Source organism: Triturus cristatus, chromosome 8 (genome assembly GCF_964204655.1).
Source record: "Triturus cristatus chromosome 8, aTriCri1.1, whole genome shotgun sequence".
Taxonomy (NCBI): Eukaryota; Metazoa; Chordata; class Amphibia; order Caudata; family Salamandridae; genus Triturus; species Triturus cristatus.
Genome location: NC_140591.1, coordinates 715,204,541 through 715,227,562, shown reverse-complemented (window position 1 = coordinate 715,227,562; position 23,022 = coordinate 715,204,541).

The window sequence follows — 23,022 nt, the reverse complement described above, 5'->3', positions numbered from 1 at the left end:
TAAGGTTGCAAGTGTGGAAACAAAAGGTGTAGCTGCCAACTACTTTTAAATTTTGAAAAAGTTGCACCTCAGATCAAATGTACAGCAGTGTCTTCAATCAGTCTCTGTTCTGTTCCACAGCTCACAGGAATACCCTAACAAGACGATGGCATTTGACCAGGGGGCACCGTCATGAAAGATCTCCTGCGGCGGCTATGGAATATAACGGAACCTTTCAAAGTCAAAGTCCAAAAATTCTTTATTTCAGCCAATTTGGCCATAAAAGAGTACAGAGTAAAACAGAAAGGGGAAGAAGGGGAAAAGGGAAGGCAAGTAAGATTTAAAATCCATTTGAATACACATGGCAATATTTTCGTACAGGCAAAAATACCCTCTCATTAAAAAATTAAAAAATGCGACAGGTTCCAGACACTCATTTCAAAAACATTAAAGCTAGCAATCAATATCAATTAATTTACGCTGCTTGCACCACATAGCTAGCAAAAATTTAGAGAGTGCAAAAACAATAGGGCTCGATGAACTAGATTTAAAAATTCTAAAAGCATTCAGGCAATGTTTAAAACCCAGAGTTCTGCACAATGGGATCAGCCAATATTTTCTTGGTTTAGTATATGCTGGACAAAAGAAGAGAACATGAAGCCCATCTTCTAAATCACAGCTACAGCCCGGAAAAGACTTATTAGAGGAGGCCGTCCACTTGCTTGTGACGGCCTTGAGGGGTAAAGTGCCATGTCGCCATTGGATAAAAAGTTTACGCGCTAAAACCGGAAAGACAACATCCATAAAGTCCTCAAAATAATAAGAATTTTTAAATTCTAAAAAAGAATTAGTGAGGGAACCCACATTAGGGGCCGTGATTAAAAGTTCCAGCTTTTGCCCTTTGTAAATTTTGGTAAACATCTTCCGTGATATCCGGCCACATGCCCTATCTGGGTCTTCCCACATGGATTGTAGTCCTAGACTTAGAAGTTTGCGCTTAATAAACGCAAGCCAAGGGATTTTGCTTACACAATTGAGACTAAGGATCTGTTTAAGTTTGTCCCTATAGTTTACAAGATCTGGAGTGGTCCATAATCTGTGCCAGAACCTTAAGGGCTTTACTGCTAGCTCGTTTGCAATAGGCGACAGTCCCAGGTCTAACCTCAGAGGTGTTAATGGAGTGCTCTGAGGAAGCGATAATAATTGCCTTGCAAATTTGGACTCAACTTTAGTAATTTCAGGGGCAACACAGTGACCCCAAAGCTCACCCCCATAGAGAGCAGCTGCCCTTGCTTGCGTCTTATAGACCTCCAGGGCAGGACTCACTGGTCTAAAGCTTGATGAGTTGGAAACCTTTAAGATAGCACCCGACAGCTGTGAAAGCCTCATGTGGGATTTGGCCTTTTGCGGACCCCATGACAAATTTTCATGAATTGTAACACCCAGGTACTGGAAGGCCGTAACCCTTTCCAAGCATACATCACCCAGTGATGGATTAGCGCGAGTATACACTGGCGGGTTAAAGATCATGAATTTTGTCTTGTCAGCATTGATCTCAAGGCCTCTGCTCCAACAGAAGTCCCCAAAGCCGTTCAATATCCTCTCAATCCCCATGGGAGATTTGGAAAGCAGGAGGGTGTCGTCCGCGAACATAATCGCCGGCACCCTCCTGCAAGCCAGTCTTGGTGCGTCATTGTCAGGGACACTGTCCAGATGAGAGATTACCCCGTTGACATAAAGGCAGAACAGGGTCGGTGCTAAGACACAACCCTGTCTCACCCCCCTGCCAACGGGGAACCTTGGTGACAGTGTCCCATTCTTGCCACAGCGAACCTGGGCAAAGATCCCCTCATGAAATCTCATAAGTAGAACTAAAATCTGGTGCGGGAGGCCCAGATCCTGGAGGACAGCCCACAGTTTCCCCCTAGGAACTAGGTCAAACGCGGACCGGAGGTCCACGAAGACCATATAGAGGCTGCCACCCTCTACCTTTACCGTCTTCCAGTACCTTTCGCTTTCAGATGAGCCCAGAATGCCTGGTGATAAAAGAAAGTCTTGACATGAACAACACCTCGTCCTTAACCTCCCCCCCCCCCCCACCCGATATGAACGTATGCAGCTTTTGCAGGCCCCGTGACCTTTAGGCATCTCTGCACTATCAAAGTATCAAAAATATGGTTAATGTTTGTTGTACAGAAGATGAAGGGGCATATTATCAAGCACGGCGTTAACATTATCGCCGGTTTAGCGGCAGAAAACTGCCGCTAAACCGGCGATAATGGGCTTGATAATATGCCCTGGAGAATTCTCATAGAAGCCCATGTTCACACCAGAACATGGGCTTCTATGGGAATTCCATAGTGCATACATTTTAACGCCGTCCTTGCTAATATGCCCCTCAGTTCACTGGAAGTGAATCCGAGGTGGGCAGTATCAGAATAGGAACAGAACAAAGTGTTTGTTTCCGTCTTCCAGCCCTTCCTCAAAGGAAGAAAGTAACATCCATCAACAGCAGACAGCTGCTTCTTAAATGCAACTCTGCCCGTTCCTTTCCTGTTCAGATCAGGTCTTTTCTGCAACATCTTCATGACCCTTTCATAGACCTTACCTGAGTTAAATGCCTGGCTCCTAAGCATTAGGATGAACAGCACTGTAGGACCACTTTCGCTATACCTCCAGCGAAATTTAAGAGGGGCCACGGTGCAGCATTTTTTACCCTACGGAGGCTTTCGGTTCCAAATAATTTAATTTTAATACTAGTTCTGCAGCCACTATTGGAAATGACCACCCCACACAATGCTCCATATACCGCCCAGCTCCAACACCACTTGCAATGAGATGGCAGAACCTCACTATCTGCTGGCACGCATGATCATTAAGGTGATGCGCACATTGCTGCTGCACAAAGGCGACCGGTGAGAGAAAGCAGCGAAAAGGCAAGAATAGTCTGGAGTATGAGGTGAGTTCCTCAGAGAATGGTCTATCACCTGTGTCCTCTGTAACGGGGGCGGATAAGGAGCAGCATGGTTGAACAAGCAGTGGGACAGCAGCCCCTTCGGACTGTGTTGCCTCTGAATGTCACACCATCTGATAGAGACCAAAAGGGGTGACATTGGCTTTTTATAGCAGCAACACACATGCCTCAGCATGGGGCTTTCTGGTCACTTTAGGCAGAGGGGAGGTAAGGGTCAACCGGCACAATGGGCTTAACAGTAGAGACCCTTCCGCGTAACAGTAAGCCATGAGAGCCCCCCCCCCCCTGTTCACGTTCACACACACTCAGTGACACAGCGGGAGTGCACGCGGAGGTGCCAAGCAAGCCTCCGGGCGCTGCCCAACCCGCTGGGCAGCAGAGTGAAAAGAGAAGACCCCACTCCACAGACAGTGACTGCAATGTGCCACCAGTCACAAAACAAGAATTGGCGTAGCCAATAGGTCTCGCCTTTGGGACCTTATAAGTGTTTAGCCATGCAACAGTTGATGTTGTTGCACCAAGGATATTGTGCTGCATAACTAAATACTTATAAGGTCCCAAAGGCGAGACCTATTTACTATGTGGATATCACTGGATGGATGGATGGGTAAAAGGATGAATGGATAGATACTCGGATAGACGAGTAAAGGGAGCTCTTCTTGGGAGGGTTGGGCTCGCTTGATGCCATCAGTGGTTTAGTTCAAAGTATGGGGGGGGTGCGGGATGTAATTTAATTTTCAGGCTACTCACTGGGGCAAAGCTCATACTGATGAAAACGTGTGCCCACAAGACTTACCATCAAAATGTACCCCACACACTAAGCTGTGCCTCCCACTAAAACCCTACCACCTCCCAGCTGCAAAAATATGCCCTTCACCGATCTCAAGCAGTTCTACAGCCTATAGGCCAAGCTGTCAGGCCTCCTACGAGAAACTCTGGGTCATATTATCAAGCCAGGCGATAAAATTATCGCCGCTTTAGCAGCAGAAAACTGCCGCTAAAACGGCGATAATGGGCTTGATAATATGCTCTATGGAATTCCAATTGAAGCCCATGTTAAATGTGAAGGACGTCTAACATGGGCTTCAATTGGAATTCCATAGAGCATATTATCAAGCCCATTATCGTCATTTTAGCAGCAGTTTTCTGCTGCTAAAGCGGCGATAATTTTATCGCCTGGCTTGATAATATGCCCCTAATATGATGGGCCTATTACCACCAGCGCTGTTACAGTTCCCGCCGCACAGGAGCGCCCAGAGCAGCCTGCGCTCTGGAATGTCACGAACCGCAGCGCTCGCGCTCCTCACCGCGCTTCACAGCACCATTACTGTTTCCAGACGCTTGACAGCTGCAGCAATAATTTAGCACACTAAATTACACTGTATCTTTTACACGTTTTTGACAGGTAAGTCTAATGTGGTCAAAATCATTTTTAGGATGTTCCAGTCAACAGCTCCAGGGCGGTGCAGTCTTAGACACCGTGGCACCCCAGCGCCAGTAAAAACGGGGAGAGCGAACACTGTCAGTAACAGAGCGGCTCTATGGGAGAGACACTGAATCAGTCCGACTGAGGTCGGGGTTACAGAGAGTTTTGAGGGCTCGGCTGGAGTACGCACTAGTGAAGAGAGGACGACACTACACACAGCGGGCTCACAATGTGGCATATTATCAAGCCAGGCGATAAAATTATCGCCGCTTTAGCGGCAGAAAACTGATAATGGGCTTGATAATATGCTCTATGGAATTCCAATTGAAACCCATGTTAGATGTCCTTCACATCTAACATGGGCTTCATTGCCGTTTTAGCAGCAGTTTTCTGCCGCTAAAGCGGCAATAATTTTATCGCCTGGTTTGATAATATGCCCCAATGTCTTTTGTCAGATTAAAGTCGCTAGTTTATAGGAAAAAACCCAGTTTGTAGTTGTTCTTTGAAAATTTAAGCGAGTGGCTAACTCTGCATGCGCTGTTGCCGGGGGACTGGATTTAACCACTGGATGCATCAGGGCCCAGCACTCGAAACGAGTCGATGGATCCAGGGAGTTGTGTATTATTTGGGGTCGGCCCTTTATTTATTAGTCGTGACGCATACACTGGGTGCTGAACTTCAAACCGCAGCGTGACAGGCACCTTTGTTGACAGAGTGCTGTGCTGCTAATGCTTTAAACGTGGAGAGCTGTGTTTACTATTCAGATCTCTGGTCGCTTGTTTAGAATATTTTGTAATTTTAACAAGTGACATTCATAAATGGGATATACGGGGACAGAGAAAGTCAGAGTACTTCAGAGGTTTTCCGACAGATACATAAAGACGTGCGTGCGTTACAAAGTAAAGTACAGATCAGCTACAGGGAAAGTACAATCAAGGCACTAAAGTCAGGTGATGTCGACGTCCAGCACCCCCACTCTCACAACATTTCCAGCACCACTGATAGCACGTGTTTGAAATAAAACAGCACTATAGATTAAACCTTTACTAACATGTTCACAATCTAGCCGAGTATGCATTTCAACATGCGTCGTTACAAACTACAAAAAGAGTTAAACCTACTTTAGAGCAAGCGCTACCATCCACGCTCAGAATGCCCCTATTTGCTAGTTACATCCCTGCTGCTGAGATGCTGCCTAATCCGCCAGCAGGCATGCCAGGGCTGACTCAGTCGTTCCTCCTTCCAGGACGGAGACACTGAGCTGGTAAATAATACCAATTTGCACCCCAGTCAGAATCTGCCTGGAGGTCTGCGAAAAGGCATAGTACACACCGCGAAGCCCGGAACATATCATGGCTGCTGGACGATAACCCATCATCGGTACACAGACTGTTTCGACATTGTACTGGCTCTGTAAGAGCCAAGTAAGCCTTCTCCATTCGGTTTCCGTGAGTATCCTTTCTGTCGTGCAGGCTTTTAAGTGTTGTATAAACGTCTCAGCCCGAAGCGCCCTGAAGCCATGCTTGAGACTATGCAAAGCATCACACTCAATGAATTACTCAAGGATAAATTATGCAAGAATGTTTGGGACTATGTGATCATCTTTTGTGAAAAGGAAAATACATTTTTCCACTGCATATTAGTACTATTTATTTATATTTTATAATGTATCCTTTCCATCTATTTGTCTTTAAAAGAATAAACAAGCATTGTGCATAAATGGCTCTCATAAAGGGCAACCTCTCAACACGGCTGCAAGAACTCTCTCAAAGGCGAGCGCAAGAGGAAGGTGAGCGCTAACAGCCTGGGCGGGGCCTCATTCTTTCAGCATATGGCTCTTCGTTTGAAGCCTTTGATTTTGACTGACAGGCTTTCTTCCGCTGCAAGTTGGTTGGTACTAATCGGGAGCAATACAGAAATGGCGGAAGAGCTCCGCATAATTGGCGCTGCGATGTCCTATTGGGGAGGGAGTCGGAGAAGGGAGGGTGTAGGGGAGAGGATAAAAAAAATTGACATCGCGCAGCAATGATTGCGGAGAGGCGGAGCGAGTTTTCAAAGTGCTGCTGGCGGCCGGCTGCGTGCGTGCACGCTCGCGTGAACACAAGCGCTAGGCCAGCCAGCAGCACTTTGAAAACTCACATAGAAAATGTCTCTCCGAGCAGCGCATGCGCGCTGATTCAGCAAGACCTAAACAACACTCTCATACCGTTGCCCAACATCTCTAGTGGTGGCGAAGAGCACACCAGTGCTCAAGGATACAGCGGTCGAGGGGGAAAGTCGGAAGCAGTAGTCGCACCTCCAGACCCACCCACGATGGCAGCACCTTGACACCACCGGATTTTGCCTGCTCTCTGTGGCAAGTGGAGGTGGCCATATTGCCGACGTGGATGCCTCCTTTGACATCACTGTTATTTATAGTGCTATAAAGTGCCAATACGTAGGAAGTGCTTTAAACAAAACAGTATCATTGCAAACCTATTCTGCCAGTACCTAGTTTACTTTTACTGGCACTGTGGAGACAGGAGGAGGTGCCGTTGCGCGCCCTGTCTTGAAAAGGCAGAAAACTGTCTGTGCTTATACTCGGGGAGTTATTGTAATTTTACAGTTCCTTCTCATGCCATGTCAACCTCCGAATCCGGGAGGCCCCTAATTAGCCTTTTACAGGCGTGACAGGTACGTTTATTTGAATTGAGGAGGTTATCTGTATTAGCAGCACCAACACGTCAGGATGTATCTCTGAAGGAGAAAAGAACAAGTAATGTCCCACTGCTAGCGCGTGTTCTGCCAGTGACACGGGAGGTTTGCAATGTGTCTTTACCAGACAACACGTGGTCTGTCAAAAAACATTGTGCCCAGCACTAGCAACACTAGCGCATATAAAGAAGTCTGTGCCACCTGTCTAAACTTAAAGTGACATGCCCCAATATTGACAATATCCAGTAAACCAAAAGCGCAGGCGCTCCCTTTAAGCGAGTTACGTACACTCCTGGCAGCTCTTCATTCCACCCAAATCTCACGAAAGGTAAGTAACAAGATAAAGGCACGCAAGCAGCATACTCCTTGGTGCTTGTTCCTGGGCAATACACCATGGTAGTTAACTTGTGGAAAAAGGTCTGACATGCACCAACCATTAGCCATTCGCAGGCTACCATTTTTGAGTGACACAGACAAAAGCCAGAACCAAAGTTGTGGTAGGATTTATAACCCACAAGGTACATACAACAGATCACCTTAGATCGCAAGCGCTGTCTAGGCTCAACCTAAAAAAGGGAACTCAATCTGTTGCCAAAAATGAATAAAAGAGTAAAAACGAAAACAAACTTAATACGATGTAAAAGAAAAAAACATACAAATGGGATCAGTGAGAGAATAATCTGAATAAAAAATATTATGTGGACAGAATATTGTGTCAAAATATTGAGGACCAAAATATCTAAAAAGTAAGTGCAAATGCTAATCTTAACTCCTCATCTTGTACCTTGGCATGGTAAATATTTGTGAATGTACATATAGTAAAACTTATCTTACCTATAGAAGCTTATCTTCACAATATGTTTGTCCTCAATATTCTTGACACAATATTTTTTCCCAGGATATTTTTCTTTCGCTATTCTTTCTAAATCCCCTTCATATATGCAGTAAATGACAAAGGTAGATATTTTAAACTGTAGACTCAATTGAGCTAGTAAAGACTGTACACAATCTTGTAATCCCAATTTTTTGTCTCTATACTTGCTTATGGAATATATTTTTCAGAACTTGAAAATCACAGAACTGTTGGCATTACATACTATTCAGCCACCACCCTGCCACCGTGGATGGCAAGATCAGTTATGCTTAACATTACGCTTCATTGTTTTTGTTAATTAAAGTTGTTAATGGCATTATCACAATAAAAACCATGACGAACATGTTTCAGTCTTATGGGCCAGTTTACCATTTAAAGAAACGGTTCTAAGCCGGAGGGTCAAAGGGAATTTTTAAGACCACACAGGGTTGGATCCCCAACTCAAGTACCTGAAACAACAAGAACCCTGAGGTCTAAACTAACCCAGAAAAGCTAGATTAAAATAGTGAACACCATTAGTCAACAATGTAGACTATGGTGATTTGACCATTCTTTGTTGTTTATCACCATAGTCTACATTGTTGACTAATGGTGTTCACTATTTTAATCTAGCTTCGGCACGGCTGTGATAAGAGAACTTCCCTTTGCTGTCCCGTGACTAGTTTTAATACACTTTTTCCACTGCACAATCATTTTGTCAGCACTGCACCCCTCACTCATACGAATTAGCTGATCATATGTGGATTTAGTCCATCCTTTAGTGTACTATCAAAACATCCCTGAGCTCCTCCCTCTCATAGAGGGGGTTGTAGCCCCCAGAGAAACTAGGATATTTCTCTGGGAGGAGAATCCCATATGATGAAGCATGTCACCCAGGGTGAGTGAGGGATTACGTCCTTAAAAGGGATTGCCCTTCTACTTAGCGTATTGGGCTTTTGTTTGTTATTCATACGTCACCTTTTCGTTCCTTTTCTTGGTTAGTTTAGACCTCAGGGTTCTTGTTGTTCCAGTTTACCATTTGCCTGTGTTTAAATATCATTCCTATAGAGTCAGTGGCTAGTCAGTGGCTAGGGTGGCAACACAGGTTTTGGGGGCGGCAGCCTCCCCCGCTCTTACCTGCCGTCTAGGGGCAGCAGCAATAGCAAGCAACCCCCCCACCGCTCCTCAATCCCCGTGACAAATGAAGAAAACTCACAAGCACCCCCTACTCTTCACTACAGCTGCTGTGGTGCGGCAAACTCAGGGACCGCACCAGGCATCCAGAGGGCTAGCTATGCCACTGTATACAGTTCTTTGTAACATTCAAAACAGCATTTTTCATCCTTTCATAACCATTCTCAGGGGCATGGGAACACATTTTTACTTAGGAGTCTGCTGTCCATGCTGCTAAATGCGGGCGGGGTGCAAATTTCCAAGGTTGCTTAGTGTTGATTCCACTCCATGCCTCTTATTTCCTTCAACTTACACTTCTTGTCCCTTTATCCCCCTTTAACATGTTCTTTCCATTCTCTCTTTGTCACTGTTTCCTATCTTTCTCTCCCTTCCTTCTTCTTTATCCATATCTCTATCTCATGCCCTAAGTCAAAGTGTGATGTATCCTGCTATTATCCGCCACCTGCAGCCACCTGCACAAATTTAGCGCTGTCCCCACTCCGCCAACTTCTACCTTCATTCTCAAGAACAATATGAAGAGACAGAAGTATTGAAGAAACAAATGACTTAATGAACTAATGCTTACCTTCTGTCATGGCATGCCTCACATTAATATATGGGAACATCTGCTGTAGTTTGTCAATCAAAAAGTATTTTGATGTTTTGCTCAACAGACCATTTTCATTTTCTTGGGTGTTAGTTACAGACATTCTAATTTTTTCTGGATGGCCATACGATCCTAAAGCAAGATAATATAATGGTAATTATAAGATACCTATATTTGTTGTGAACTAATTCATTACACCTTTTACAACAATACATCTCAGTTTGAATAGTGGAAAGTTTAAAGGCTATGTTGGTGCATGCAAGATAAATATTCAATGGAGATAAATATTTTATTATCCAAATGATATATTGAACATGGGCTAACCATAAATATGAGTCTTAAGATCGAGAAAGAATCTTTCTCTGAATAGAAGCACACTAAACGGCCTTCTTTGGCCTCCCTAGATACCAATGGAGTTTGGGGACAAATATGATTAATGAGTAGAAATAAATAATCCCTTCATTCTCAATCTCGAGCTGAGTACTTTCGTGCAGGGAGACTAGTAGTAAACGTATCCTAAAAAGCTCAGGTAAAAAAGAAAACCCTAATGCATACATCTACTGTTTAAAGATGCCCACCCCCTACTGTGATATTGGGAATGGCCTTGGTGATGGCAGAAGTGCCAGGTCTTCAGAGCCAATCAGGGTTGGCTGAGACAGAAAATAGACCCTGGACACCAAATTAAACATAGTCCCCATTAGTGAATCAGATAGGTAAAAACGTGGACCACATTTGCAAATCAAGGCAACTTTAAACTTTCGCAAACAAGCTGTTGTTGCTTGAGTTAGAATTCCTTAGAAAAAACAGAAGACAAGAGGCGTTTGGCAAAACAGGAACAGTTTGTTTAATTAAACATTACGTCCTGGAGAACAAACACAGGCATGTGGTCTGAGGACTGTCTCAATTTACATTTGGTTTGTGTCCTTCTTATATACAAAACACAACAGGTCATAAAAGTTTCAGACCTACCATACAGGGTGAGGAATGTTGACTGCTGCCTTTGGAGCCATAAATTAATGGTCAATGGTTACTACAGGTGGGTTTCGACCTCACGTGGACACAGTGTGGCCACTGGATAACGTGTCCAGATGTCTGGCATGAGGAGCGCACGATTACTAGGTCCGGATTGGGTGTATGTTCCTAACTCAAGTACCATTTGACTTTAAGGTGTTTTTAGGGTCGTGCGCACCCCCTCTGGCCATGTATGCCTTATTGGGGCAATCAGCCCTGATCATTGTAATGTCGCTGCGCCTATCTGTGGAATTGATCACGAGTTTCCTGCCCAAGTGTTTGCCTGCCAGCTATACACCCTTCCACCTGTGACCCATAAATCAGTAATCCTGGACCTTTGTCTCAGGGCCTGCTTTACTACATATTTGCGAGTTGAGGTAGCTGTGGAGTTCAGAACAGGTGATTCTATTAATAAGGGCGAGATTTCATTAATATTGATGAATGCATCAATTTCCATATTAACATTTCCCCCTCTAGTTTTCAGCTACACTATCTAGCTCATGCAGATATACAGCTACTTTATTTGGGGCCTGTTGTTCCTTAAGCCTGCTTTTGACTGCAACTACCTTCTTAATTACTTGCATTCTACTCAATTTGCAGGACGGCGTTTTACCTCAAGTGATCCCCTGTTGTATAACCCTGCATAGTAAAAGAAACACAATGATCACAAGCAAAAGTAATTTACATAAACCAGATATCCATTGTGGGAGTCAGGAGAACCAATTAGAAAACCACTACTGCTCAGGGGCAACTCCCTCTTCACGCATGCTTCTTTGGAGATTATGCAGTGCTTGAATGGCAAGCGTCAGTGTTCCATTGCCCATGTCATTCCCTTGGATGAATGTGCAGCAGGCGACTCTGATCTTGGTACACCCCTCCCTTCATTGTGGTCATTAAGTCCAGAACATAACAGTGCTGCATTACCATGAGGCAGATGGCTCGCATTTCTTCCATGATCGAACTGAGGCCAAGCTCAGGGCTGTTCATCATTTTGAGCATTTCCCACTTGGTAATTTGTCTAAACCAGAGAGTTTTAGCCTTTGTCTGCAGAGTGAGGGAGAGTATCAACTCTCCTGCCTCCAGCTGTGCTTCTGAGAACAGTCTAAATTCTACTGGAACGTCTTTGAACTGTGCCTTGCCAAAAAAGTCCACTTCTCCTTCATGAGCTTGGTGCAGCAAAGTGGTCTTTTTCTTTAATGGGTGCTGGTACAAGTCTGTTAGCTCTTCTCCAAAAATGACTAGGGTCACTGAGTGTATGGTGACCAAGGGAACATAGTCCTCTCCAACTGGGAACCAGCTTAGTGTAGGTATGCTCGACACATGGCCATTAGAAATTTTGTGTAAGTTACTGTACAATCAGGGGTTGACCTTTACCTTCGAGCTAAGTGTATCCACCCACCTTGGTGTCCCAGATTCCCTGATATGGACAAGTCATACTTTCATTCAACCCTCCCCCATGTGACCCATTCCCCTTTGTAACCCCAAGTTGGATGGCCCTAGATAGGAATTCCATGTCATAAAACCACTTGTTGATTAGGAAGACCGCCCAGTTTATACTAAGAAATACTCTCGATCCACAGATTGATGCTGGAGCGGATGTGTTTGTGCACTGGGTTGGGGGTTTTGCTACCTCCAAAAATCTCTTCTCTGGGAAATCTGGTGCCAAGTGACATCTTGCCCTGTGGTACCGAATCTACGCATCCTGTCCAGCTCCGTTTGGATATCAGTGGGCTCAGTGAGGATGTATAGCACTGTTGGGTTGGTGTCGTATCAGGTCAGGTTTACCACTACCCTGTGTGGTTCATCTTTTTGGGTTGGATCTTGGCCCTTATTCTACATAGGTAGAGAAGAATAAGGCATTTTGCTTTCTTGGGTGTTACGTTTTGGGACAAGTAAAGCATATCTGCACCTACAGCATGTGGGATCAATGAGCAGACATAGCATGACCTGACTGATGCTTGGGAGCCGACTGTGGTCATGTGGTGGTACCATGTGTTATGTAAAAGGGAGCTATGAAGCGCATGTGGAATGCTGGTGTTCAGTTTAGTGCAATTGTAGGTGACATATAGGAGGTCCCTACGCTGGCACTGTAGTTCCCCATTAGTGAATCTCTTTTGCCTCTGCAGTTACTCTGTAAAAACTCAAGTACCCATTCTAGGCAAATCGTACATAACCATATAAATATACATAACTTTTGTTGTGATACTGCAGTTCAAGGGATGGGTTCCTTCGGAGTTGTCTGCGCTCCTCTGTTGGCTGCGTTCATTTCGGGCAATTTTTTACTTTTTTGCAGTATTTAGTTCAAGATAATCATCTCCAGGGAAGCGATCGACTGCATGCTAGAACGGTGCACCCCCGCGGATGTTAAGCAGACCCCTCTCTGTGACTGCCTGTGGGTTTTATCTCCTTCTATTTGCACAAATTCAGCAATGCCCTTTTTTCCTATGGGTTTTGGGGGTTGACGACAAGTCACCATTGGTGCACTTTGTTGTCTTTGTGCCTACCTATTTTTGAAAGAACTCTGTTTGATTGTTAATTAAGCTAATTATACATGCTCCTTTAATAATGGTTTCGGAGACCCTGTTTTTTACCCCAGGGGCATGATCCCATCAACCTACTAGTCACGATCTAGTGGGGTACCTGATGGTGACCAATGTTGGAAACGTCTTTCAGTAATTTGGGGATTAAGGGTGATTATAATTATCTAGATGGATTGTATTTTTATAAGCCGTTGAGCCCCCTCCCAATCCTACTTGGGTGTTTTCCGCTTTAGTTGCAAATCTTTCTCTGACATTTTGGTTCTGGCCAGTCAGGTTAGGTAGGTTTGTGAAGTGATCTCTTCAGTATAGTGGGTGACAGAATTGTGGCTTTCGCATGAGTTCTATGTGTGTAACTAGCTTTATCAAAGGCGCCTCGCTAGGTGCATGCATAGGAGCGCGGTTGCTGTGCAACCCCTTTCCCACGGCTATTTTTCCTGCTGGGGGATTACCTTGGTTTGATATTACCCCCAGCTGCTCTTGCTGTGAGCTGTGTTGTTCAGTCTTTATGGGATCGCTATATGTGCATGCAAATGTGGAAAGAGGGAGCATGTTGCAGTTTGGTGTTACTGGTCTTTGCCATGTACCACATGCATATGTTTTTGCGCCTGTGCATCTCCCTATTCCCGGCATGTGGTGTGCAACGTGACCCTCCCTCTTGGCCCCAGATACTTATCTTTAGTTGATCTTGACCCTTCCTTTTTATGTGCAATTTTCAATTTGGTCGGTTTTTATTTTATTTTTAGGCGCTTCCTTGAGTCGATCATTCATTTTTTCCCTTGCCATGCAGGGGGAGGGTAAGAGGCAGTTCTGTGGAGCTTTCCCCCTCCGTTATACCACCCCCGTGGAGCCCCCATTGTGACTGGTGCCATCTGCATGGTTCAGCCATCACCGCCCCCTCGGGCAAAGTCTTTTTTAATCTTCAATGCACTATTTTTGCTGTGTCTCATCGGGTTTGTTCCTGCTTCCCTCTATCCCTTTCTAGCTTTTTCTTCTGGTAGTGAACTATAGGAGCTTGTTTCTCCGGCCAGGGTTTGGTATCTAAACCACCTACATTGTCCAGCCCGTTCTGTATCTCTGTGGGTATCCCTTTCATCAAAATGATATAGAAAAATGTAACTTGTGGGCTTGTATCAGTTCAAGACTGTCCGGTTTCTTGTTCCCATCTTTCCCTCATTCTATTTAGGAAATCATTTATGCTTTCCTCTGGCTTCATGGTTTCTGCCATTAGCCCTCCTACATCTGGGCGGTCAGGGGATATATTTTTGTAACGGCGGTCCAGATCCGGTGCCCATAGATATTAAATGTGGCCCTGTCATGCTGGGTATTTGTTAGCATGATTGCTGGAAAGCGAGCTAGGGTGAACACCGTGGTAGTCTGCTCCCCAATTAGACTGCTTAGCCGACTCTTAATTTCTTATCACTCGGCTGATACCTGCGGTGTTTTATTCGAAGCATGTAATACATTTCCCTGCCCCATCCATCAATGACAGTAACTTTATTCTCAACCCTCTTGTCCATCTGGGCCCATGGCATGTATATAATACCCACTGTGTCCTTCTGCAGTAGTGGGAACACTCTCATTCTAGGTGACTGTACATTGTTTCTCCTCAACATAGCATTCCCATTTTGAAAAACATTGATGCATGTAGAGGGAGTCCCAACTACAGTTTCCTCCTTCATGGCTGATACAATCCTCCGCTACTGCCATGTTTTCTGGCTCAAACGACCCTTCCCTCGGTACAGCCCTATCATATTGGTTCCTCTCCTCAGTCCAATCTGCTAATAGGTTGCAAAATGGGTACGCAAAAGTCTTGCCTTCTTTTTAGCTATTATCTCCCTCGGGGTTTGTCTATCTTTGTTGTGCACCCGTAAGGAGCAAAGTATATCCTCGGCACCTGTGCGAGCACACGAGGAAAGCAGTAACATTTTGTTTTTCCTGCATTGTGGTTGGGTAAGTACCAAGCTGTCTTGTTTCCTTATCTCTTGGCCAGCCCCTCTTCTTTGTTAACTGAATGATGTGGCTCTGCAAGCAGCCTTTCCTCCCAACTCCGATTCTTCCCAGTGCTGTGCCTTGTACCGGGCCCGCTTTCCTCATGAGAAGAGTGAGCTGTCCTGTACTCTTGCTCTAACTTCCAGTTGCATGCCCTTTTCCTCTCGAGCATCCGATCACATCTCTCTTCCTCGCACCATCTGCCCTGTCCATTTTGCTCTGAGCTATGCGCTGCTTTCATTAGCCTGGCTTCACCCTCAAATTCACTCTCCATTTCTGCCTCAACTACCTGGGCAAACCCTGTAGCCCCACCTTCATCATCGGTTCCCGTGGGACTGGAGCTCTCTTCATCTCCCAAGCTCGCTGAGTCACTATCCAGAACATCACAAACTTTCCTGACACAAGTTTTCGCATGCCTGAGCCAGTGGGAAAATGTATTTTGCCTTCCTTTGAGGTGTCGGGTGTTGAGCATAGTGGACGGGGAGTAGAACTTTTGGGGATCTTCCCTAGGAACTTGGGCTGCGCTAGTGGTCTCTGGACTCGCTAGCTTTTGGTTTTATCAGGCTTTGACCTAACTGACCTTTTCCTGTGGGGGGCTCGACAGCTTGTACTATTATTGGGATTAAATATCCTAATGTAAGGGGAGCTGGTGTGCGCACATCAATACCTGCATATGGTGGGGGAGGTGCCGAAGCCTTGCTCGCTATCGACATTGTGGGGTTGACCCTCTTCAAAGATGGCCCACTATTCTAACACTGACTCTCCTTTGTCTTTCTTCTGTCTGGCATATTTAATCTTTATATGCGTTTTGGTGTGTTCAATTATATTTGTGTAAAATATTCCTTCCTTAGGCTAGGGAAATATGTGTGCCTTCATGTGAAAATGCCACTCTCGGCAGAACTTATTAATTCTCTTTTATCTGGGGAGCCTAGTTCCTATGCTTTAATGGGGAATCCATGGCAATTCTAATTAATTTAGATAAAACAACTCAAATGTCATTTTTCTAGTTTAGTTTGAGCAATTTTAGAGGTACTCATATGTGGTTCACTCTTGATTGATTGATTGATATTAATCTTTATTAGATTATACATGATAATTAGAAAAGATAAAAACACATGTTAAAAAGAAGCACATAGAACTTTAGAAAACCATTATTAAACACTAACCAGATCGTTTTGACCAGTTAAAAAAATCGTAGACATTTAAAATCCATTTAAGATCCAGTCCCCAGGCTATCATGGGCATCGTTATTGCTAGGCATACATTATTTTGTTCCAGTGTAAAGCACCTTTTAAATAGCTGATGACTGCCGTCATCACCGCCTGATCATGCAATAACTGTAAGAATAAAAAGGCAGGATGGAATTGAGTAAAACCCTTCTCTGTAAAAAGTGGTAAAAGATATCTTCTACAAATGAATTCATAATATTTACAAAATAGAACCAGGTGAATTACAGTCATCACAAGGGCAGGTTAAAAGGGCATGGGGATCAAACTGGCCCGGAGGTAAGCAAATCATCGAACGAGTAGTACCAAATCGAAATTCAGAGAGTAAGGATCTGTCTTTAGGGTGCTTAACTGCAGTGAGAGAATTTTCAGGGCCATTAACCATTTTCAGCAACAGACAGATCTAAATGAATTTTTCGAACGCGCCTGTGCTTCCCTTTCCTCTTTGGCCTTGTTTAAGAAAGTTTCCATTAGGAGCCTGCAGGTGCCCTTTTTGAGGGAGTGTGGCCTATCGAAGATATCCATACAGTCGAAGGAACGAGCAACCGATTTTATGTAGTGTATCCCAGGAATCTTCTGGCCATACGTGTATTTCATGCAATCTTCAATCACACTATGAAACCACAGGCTCTCATTCGCCCTGACAGAGATCCATAATAACATTGGAGCCAATTTGACCTGATCCTTCACAAAGTTTAGCCCCAGTTCCTCATGGGTAAAAAATGAGGGGCTGTTTGGACCCACCCCCAGGAGCTTCCTACAGAAACGGTCCTCTTCCATCTGTATTCCCTTGGGCTTTCGATACCCCCAAATGTCCGCTCCATACGTCAAAACTTGGAGACACTTCATTTTGTATGTTTGTAACAGAGGCAGGACTGGCTTGTTACCTACTGACAGTGAGAATCTAAATAGGGCGCCACAGGCTTAGGTAAATTTGGAACAACAGCTAGATATACAGGGGAGCCAGTTGCTCTGGTGGTCAAATAAGATCCCCAGATAGGGAAAAGACCCTGGTGATGTGTTGCCCTTTAATGTCGATGGACCTCGTCTTAGCTGACCTCCTCCCACAGACCATGTAGTGTGTCTTGGAGATGTTAGTGTCTAAGTCCAAGTCGTTCATGAACATCACAAACTGGTCGGCCAGGAGTTTAAGGCCGTAGGCCGTTCTAGCCATCAACACGGTATCGTAGGAGTAAAGCAAAGATGGGACCCTACAAGTCTTAACCCTCGGCAGATCTGCTCCAATTTCGCTCAAGCAAGTGTTCAGACTAATAATATATAATAAAAACAACAATAGGGCCAGCACGCATCCCTGCCTGATCCCATGAGGTAGGCTAAAGAATTCGGAGGTTTCCCCCTCTGTGCTATATCTAACACGTGCATTTAATTCCCTATGCAGAGCTCTAAGGAAGTTAATCAAGTCGGCGGACAGACCCATCTCTCCAAGGATGTCCCAGAGCTTGGACCTGTTCACCCTGTCAAAAGAGCTGCTGAGATCCATGAATGCAAGAAAGGTGGATCCCTGCTTCGCCACAATGTACTTCCTAATAATCAGATTTAGGTTCAGGCACTGTTCAACAGTGCCCATCCCTTCCCTGAAACCATATTGGACGGGACAGATGATGTCTTTTTCCCGAGCCCAGACTTCGACACGCTGGAGGTCAATGCGCCCTACCACTTTTACTACTGAACATAGCAGAGAGATTGGTCTGTAACAGGCAGAGTCCTGTCGGTTCTCCTTTCTTGGAAACAGGCACTATGGTAGCAGATTTTCAAATCGGCGGGAGACCTAATTGGGATACAGCATTAAGAACCTTAACCAAAACTGTAGCCCAGAGATGGGGTTCATCCTTATAGAGGTCCATGTGTATACCATCAGGTCCCAGGGCTTTGTTAGAAGGGCTGCCCATAACTGCCTTATATACCTCATCAAACTCAAACCCAATCTCCAAAGGTTACACAAGTTATCCCCATCACCCTGGATAGGAGTGGGGTATTTATCCAGCGCATACACCTTTTGGTAATGTGTAACCCATGCAGCTGGAGGGATGGAGGAGCCTATGTCATCTTGAAAGGCCACATTAGGTTGCCTTCTGTTGATCACAGCCCACAAACCCCTGGAGTCTCTAGAGGAGCATGCAGACACCAATCGGTCCCAAGAAGCTTCTTTGAGCTCTGCCTTCCTCTTCCCCAGGGCAAGTTTATACACCATCCTGGCCTCCTTGATATTCTCTTTGTTACGGGGCACAGTATTTAGGACCTCCCGCAATAATTTCCAACGGACCTACATGTTTTGTTGAACCAGTTGAACTTGGCGCTCCTGGGTTTACTCGCCAAATCTCTTATGGTAGTAATAGTGGATTTGCTTAACTGGTCGAAGGCTACCACCACGAGGGAGGGTGATGTATCCAAGGCTAACAGGGCTCCAAGATGTTAGCAATGTTCCTTGTCACCACGTGTTTATTCACTTTGGCCATTGAGAGATTATGCCACTTTACCCTCAAACCCTTGTCCTTGATGGTTGGGCCAGTCAGGACAGTCAGACCAGGGTCGGGGGTTACACCCAGGCCAATGTTAACTTTTAGAGCTATTTCTATGGGGTTATGGTCACTGAGGGTGGTTTCATGAACCACTCCGGGGCCAACCAAACTATCAAGAGAACGTGAAATAAAGATATTCGGGCAGATCTACAAGAAAGTGCTGCAGCGCGGCACAGCAAGCCCTTTAGCTGCGCCACGCTGCAGCACTTTCAGAGCACAGGAATGCAAAATATCTACAATGATATGTCGCATTCCTGTGCTCTCCCCTGCGCTGGCGCACAAACAGCTGCCATGCGCCGACGCAGGCACCCTTGCACCATGGTGCAAGGATGCCTGCGCCATGGGGAGATTGTTTTTGCGCATGAAGGTGCACCTTCCTGCACAAAAAAAATCACTACAGGCATTTTCCTCTTTCAATGTGTGCTGTAGAATGCAGCACGCATTGAAAGAGGAAAAAACAAGGAGAAATTAAAACATTTCTCCTCGTTGCACCTGGCTACACCACCCTTAGCGTGGCGTAGCAAACCAACGCATTTCCAGGTTTACTATTACTCGTAAATCTGGAAATGTGTCTGGTTCCATGGGTGTTGCGTGGGAACACCCACAGCAATACCCATGAAACGCCCCTTTCACACAAAGTGCTGAGTGTAAAGGGGCCATATTTACAAGGATTGGAAAAACCACGCAGGGTGGCTTTTCCTGTCCTTGATAATATGGGGCAAAGAAATGCACTGCCAGTGCGTCACAAAAATGGACTTACCGGCAGCTCAAGGGGCTTGTAAATCTGCCCCATAGTCTGTAATGGTCCCCTTTCCCCAGCCCACGAAAGTTGGCAATTTCCTGGACAGATAGGGGCCCCAGGCATCACATTTCTTAACCCAGCCCGACCGAGAGCCTCCAACAGCTTCCGGCCCCTTCGATCGGAGTTAGAGTCACTGATCTCGAGGTCTTCCAGCATAAATGGGTTCCCTTTGTGGCGTGTGGAGCCCAACTTAGCGTTAAAGTACCCGCCTATAATTCTGCTAAAGTATTTGAGATGAGCATATGATCTAAACTCAAGGCGCGATACTACTTCGAAAAGCACCTCGATCTGGCACCCAGGGTCCCCGATTGAGTTGTAAAAATTCACAAGGAAAAAGTTAAAAGCTTTGGAAATACACACCTAGAGGATCTGAATGCCACTATGTTTGACGGGATTGGGTAAACTCTCAGGGCCCGATTCACAGAAGTAATCTGAGACAAAATCCTACCTTTACTACTTTCGTTATTCACAAAAGGCATTTAGGAGTAGTAAAGTTAGGATTTTGTCTTAAGTTTGTCTTAAGTCTGTCTTAAGTTTGTCTTAAGTCTGTCTTAAGTTTGTCTTAAGTCAAACTTAAGACAAGATCCTAACTTTACTACTACTAAATGCCTTCTGTGAATACCAAAAGTAGTAAGTTTAGGATTTTATCTCAGATTAGTTCTGTGAATTGGCCCCAATGATTAGCAGCAAATTTTATTAGGGTGATTAAGCCCCGCGTGGGTCGGACAAGGTAATGGGTTGCTACCACATAGAAACTTTCATAGCCATCTCAGCCAACTGGGTCAAGAGCCCAAGTCTCCTGTAACATAGTGATATCGAACTCAGAAGTAAAATTAACCCAATTAGGATCCGCTAGCTTATCCCTAATACCTGCTATATTCCATTTTAAGATTTTTAATGGGCGCCCTGAAGCACTTGACGGTGTTGGCTCTACAGGTAGTGAATTAGGGAGACCCATCTCTAAGCTTGGATGGTTGATCCCGAGAGAAGATAGAAACTGGAGTCAATTGTTTTCATCCATTGCGTTTAGAGGGTTGAATCTACTACTCACGGGAATCACCATTTGTGTAGGGGAGAGGGCTGGGAGCCTAAGGGAGCGGTGGATTAAATTATCTGTGGGGGTGTGGGCCTGCAAACATCGATAGTAGAAACCCAACAGGAGGATGTTAATACAGGCTGCCCTAATGGTTCATGATACAGAACTGTGGAGCAAGCACTTAGCCAAGCCAGGCGACCGGCAGTTGAATATAACACAATCCCCCTGTAAGGACTTATTCATTGGTCCCACCCACCCTACCCTCATGACAAACAATATGTCATCATAATCAGTATAGTTAAAAGCAACATTATTAGCCAGCCAATTGCATACATTGTTTTTCAGTTTGCTAAAATTTTCGGAGTCAGTATCATGTAGGCTTGGGACCCCTGCCAAGATGGTGGTGTAAGGACTACAGTCCGGCAGCAGATTCAGACGTGGGAGTTGTGCACCTGACTTAACAGGCCTGCCCACTGACTCCCCAGGAACTGATTGACTCACACGAGTACTTTGATGTCTGTCTGCCGCAGCAGGTATTCTTGCAGCTGGTATGACTGGGCGAGCAAGAGTCTGAGGGGGCTGCAGATGCAGGTTGAGAGTGGAAATGGCCACTCCATCTGTGGCTTGACCTCTAGGTGAAGAGTCTCGTATAGTGTCCTGACCAGGTAAGGGTCGCAAATCAGCCCCTGCACCCCTCCCAACCATGGAGCAAACTGAGATCAAGGCATCCTTAAGTGGATCAAACCCAGCAGCTAGCTTTGTTAGAGCTGACTCTAGTACGGAAATTCTTTCAAGTAGAGGGGCAATACATAGCTGGATTGCATCTTTAAGTTTGCTAAACAAATCTGTCTCATATAAAGCAGCAAGACTCAAGGGGATTGAACCACTAACACCAGGCTGAGAAGCAGGATGGTTGGTAGCCGCGTTCAAAAGTCCCTTGGGCCCCCTCGGCTTCAGTGGTTACTTGGTTTGCCTCTCCCTTTTAGCTGGGGGGAGCTTAGGCTAGTATTTGGAATTTCCGAGACGGTGTTGTCATGGGGTAGAGCTGCCGAGAGTGAACAAAAAGGACTCTTGTCAGGCTGAAGTGTTGCACAATCCTGTAGGGCAGGCAGCGAGAGCTGCATTACTAGTCCCCCAAGAGAAGGACTAGGGCCCCCCCACCTCGGTTGATAGCCAGCGTTCCGCCAAGTCAATTTCAGTAGTAATGACCCCTACCACTCTTGCCAGAAAAGAGCCCAAAGTAGTGCTGTTAGATAGTTTAATACTAGGTTCATGAGGGCCTGGCGCTTTATGCTTTCCCATTACGGTCCTTTGGTTATCTATTTATTAAGAGGCGATTACCACGAAGTATAGCTACGTTCAAAATTCGAGTTCATGTCCAACTTGCCCAAAGAGCCAAAGCAGGGTTTAATCAAGTAAGAACAATGAGTGGGAAACTCACCCTGAGGGCCCAAGCTTCCGTTTTCCTCTCGCGGTTCCTTGAGCTGGGGTCCATCCTCCGGGCAATGACGGGCAAGGACAGGCCGTCCTTGGCCCTGGCTTTGCCCGGGCGCTGCCCACGTGCGTCCCGTGCGGCGGGAGCTCCGTGTAGATGTAAGGGCCTCCGGGCACGGAGAACTATCGCCGGCGCCTTTCTGGCATGTTGTCTGCTGGGGGCAGTAGTCCCCCCTCCGTAGGATTCCAGCAGGGCAGAAAGCAGCAGAAGGGGCTCCCGCGCAGCCATGTAGATTCAAGCGCCTCCGGGTGCGAAGAACACTCGTCGGCGCCTTCCTGGCACCTTGCCTAGTCCCCCCGTCTGGAGGGTTCCAGCAGGGCAGAAAGGCAGGGCAGAAAGCAGCAGAAGTGGTTCACCCTTAAAAACTATGTACTAGGAGCTCCGTGCTTACAATTTTTACATCAAACTGTTTGAACAAGCATTTCAATAAAAACAAGATAGAATGCATATGTAATATTGCAACATATGCAATATGTTAGAATAGCATCTGTACAATCCCAGTGTTTTACACAATACAGTTTTCAATAAAAAATCAATGCAACATCATCACATACAATAGTACAGTTCAATAATAGCTGACAGAAAAAATTACTTTGTCAAAAAACATGGTACATTCTCATCACATATTATCCTCTAGCAAAATAAGACTAGCGTGGAATACATTCCTAGGTGAGCTA